Here is a 3,315-nt window from a genome sequence, read left to right on the forward strand (position 1 = left end):
CTTCTCTAGAAGTTCCGGTTCTAATTTTTGTGGGGCATCACTGGATCCATTATTGTTGTCCTCTTCTGGTTCTTGAGGCTTTTCGGGAATAACTGAAAGAGTTTTATCAATGATCTTTCCACTCCTAAGAGTGGTGATGGATTTAGCGTGCCCCATCTGATTTGAAGAGCTGGGATCATTAATCTCGTACTGCGGTTTAGGATTGGGGAGAGGTTGTGCAGGAAGCCCTTTTCTATAACCGTCATACGAGAATCTATCTTTTGCATAAAATCTGTAATTCCCCGCATTGCCTGAGCCAGCTCTTGTATGGAATTTTGAACCGGTTCCTCTTGAGGTTTCACTTGATTTGGATTTTGATTGAAGAAACCTGGAGGAGTAGCCGTTTGTCCATTCCTCCAACTAAAGTTTGGATGATTTTTCCAACCAGGATTGTACGTATTGGAGTTAGGTCCAGTAAAAGGTCTTTGATAGTTGTTTACGGCATTGGCTTGTTCATTCAACACTCCTCGAAAGGCGGGTATTGTAGGACAATTTTCAGTTGTATGAATGTTGCAATCACAGATGCCGCAAACAATTTCATTAACCTTATCCTTCTTTCCTTCCATGGCCTCAACTTTCCTTATGAGCGTAGTCACTTTACACTTGAGATCATCCTCTTCTTTCAAGAGATATAATCCACCTTTCTCCTTTAATTGAGTCAGCCTAGACGTGGTGTTTGATTTTGGGTAATAGTCCCAAGATTGTGTTTTTTCAGCCAGACTGTCGAGGTAGTCCCATACCTCGTCGACATCTTTATTAATGAACTCTCCATTACACATTGTCTCGACCATTTAGCGCATGGAAGATGTTAGTCCATCGTAGAAAAAATTTGTAATGTGTCACGTTTCAAATCCGTGTTGTGAGCAAGAACTGACCAATTCTTTGAACCTTTCCCAACATTGGAAGAATGTTTCATCTTCTTTTTGGGCAAAGTTCATGATTGCTTTTCTGAGGGTAATCGTTTTATGATGTGGGAAGAATTTTTTTATGAATTCCCTCTGCATGTCGTTCCATGTGCCAATGGATCTAGGACGCAGTGAATGTAACCACGTCTTAGCTTTCTCTTTTAAGGAAAAAGGAAAGAGTTTCAGCCTAAGTGTATCCTCAGATACATTAGGAAAACATAATGTAGCTATAATCTCATCAAACTCTTTCTAATGTAAATATGGATTCTCTGATTCAAGTCCATGGAATTTGGGAAGGAATTGGATAACTCCTGGCTTGATGTCCATTTGTCCTGTGTTTTCAGGGAAAATCATGCATGAGGGCATACTCACTCCCGCCGGTTGTAGATAATCTCGTAAAGTATGAGGCGGGGGTGCCTGATGCACCTCGTTCTCATCTTGGGTATCCTCCACCCTGGGTGGAAGTAGAGGAGGTTGGTCTTCAGCCATAACTTCAATTAACTCAGGGGAATTTGAGTGGTGTCTAGTCCTGCGATGGATAGTCAACCCCTCAACCAATACTCCTTCAGTCAAGAGACGTCAAGTGTTGTCACGGGCCCACTTGGGCATGAAAACACTCACAGCCCTAAATCAAATTTAAAACTTAATCCTAAGAAAGGAAAAGAAAATCTAAAAAGAAAGAGAGGGAGAGTTGGAAAGAAATTACCAAATTGAAGCCCCTAAGTTAAGGACTTGCAAAAGGAAATAAACAAGTCAGTTCTAAAGAGAATGTCTAGAATAAAAAATCTTTAAAAAAGAAGATAGAAGTAAACTAGTTTCTAAAAGGAGAAAGTCCTACACTAAAAAATAAATTAAAAAGAGATATGAAAAATAGAAAGTAGAGAGAAAGAACTTACCGAATTAGAAGTTTCTATCTTAAAGGCTTATACAATAGGAAAATTAGTTTCTAAAACAAAAATTCTACGAGTAGAAAATTAGGAAACAAATTTAGATTCTAAAAGAGTTAGAATTAGAAAGTTACTACATGACAAAAATAGAAAGTTAATTCTTAAAAAGGGGAAAGAAATAACCTAGTTTCTAAAAATAAACTATTTCCTACAGATAGGAAAATCCCAGAATTAGAAGATTTCTAAAATTTAAAACCCTAATTTTAAAAGTAAAAAAAGTAGAGAAATTAGGAAGGAATTACCAATTTAGGAACTTATGTCAGGATCCTACAAAACATGGAAACAAGTTAGTTCTAGAAATCAATTAAAAACTTAAAACTAAAGTTATTAAACTAATTCTAAACCTAATTAATTTCAAAGAATCGCAATCGTCAGTCCCCGGCAACAGCGCCAAAAACTTGTTCACTCCCCAAGTATAGGGTTGTGATGTAGTAATAAACTCGGTAAGACCGAGGTCGAATCCACAGGGACTGAAACTTGTACGTGATCTGGAACTAACTAGATCTAGAACTAGCAAAAGATGTAATCTCAATCAAATAGAATTTAATGAATAATTGTGGAATAATTATCGAAAACTTAAGGAATTCAGAGGAAGGAAACTAGGGATTCAGAGGATCCACTTGTAGAGATCAGGGAGATCTTATACCTGCATCAAGAATTATAGAATTTAAACTGAACCCTTTGATATAGTTTTCAAGAGATGAAAGGTATATGAATTAGAATGGATTCCATCACCAACCATGCCCAGGAGACAAAGTAAACAACAGAATTAAACTAATTACCAACCAACCAACAATTTATGAAGATCAGGAAGGGTACTGTCATCCCACCATGCCCATGGAACAATGATGAACAACAGGACTTTCTGACTTCATAACACAAAAAAAAGAGAAAAAAATACTTAAAGCCATTGCAAACCCATTGTAATTTCAGTCACAACAGACCGTTAAAGACTAAAAAATATTCCTAAAATCACATTTAGTTTATGAATTTTAAATTACAGGCACAACATATAATCTCCCATCTCGCTATAGGCTTCACCTCTTAGCCCTAGCTAAGAGGTTTAGCCACACATGAATGGGCTGAACAAAGCAATAGAAATAAAAAGAGAAAGAAAAGAATAAGAAGGAAAGGAAAAACCAGCTTCACGTTTCAGCCACCCCGTTCTCCTCTGCCTCCTGTCTTGCTCCTCACATCTCCCCTTCACGTTTCAGCCAAGCTCCCTTTTAAAGACAAAAAACTCTTCCCGGAACTGCTGTGGAGTCCTAAAAGAATTAGGCTGCGGAAGCTGGAGACTCCATGCACGCCCTCTGCTGTGAGATACCTCACGCAGTCAGGAATTCAGCGTCTCCACTCTTCTTCTTCTTTGCTTTCTTTCAAAAAGGACAGCATCCTCTGGGGGTGTTTTGACAGACCTACATGAT

The 3,315-nt window shown here is 38.1% G+C and overlaps 1 non-coding gene across 1 annotated transcript; it reads left to right on the forward strand.

The window, feature by feature from the left end:
- Positions 1 to 888: 888 nt before the first annotated feature.
- LOC131230030 (small nucleolar RNA R71) lies at positions 889 to 995 on the forward strand. Its single transcript, XR_009163758.1, has one exon. It is a non-coding gene; the product is annotated as a small nucleolar RNA R71 (small nucleolar RNA).
- The last annotated feature ends 2,320 nt before the right edge of the window (positions 996 to 3,315 follow it).

The sequence above is a fragment of the Magnolia sinica genome, chromosome 16 (genome assembly GCF_029962835.1).
Source record: "Magnolia sinica isolate HGM2019 chromosome 16, MsV1, whole genome shotgun sequence".
NCBI classification, from domain to species: Eukaryota; Viridiplantae; Streptophyta; class Magnoliopsida; order Magnoliales; family Magnoliaceae; genus Magnolia; species Magnolia sinica.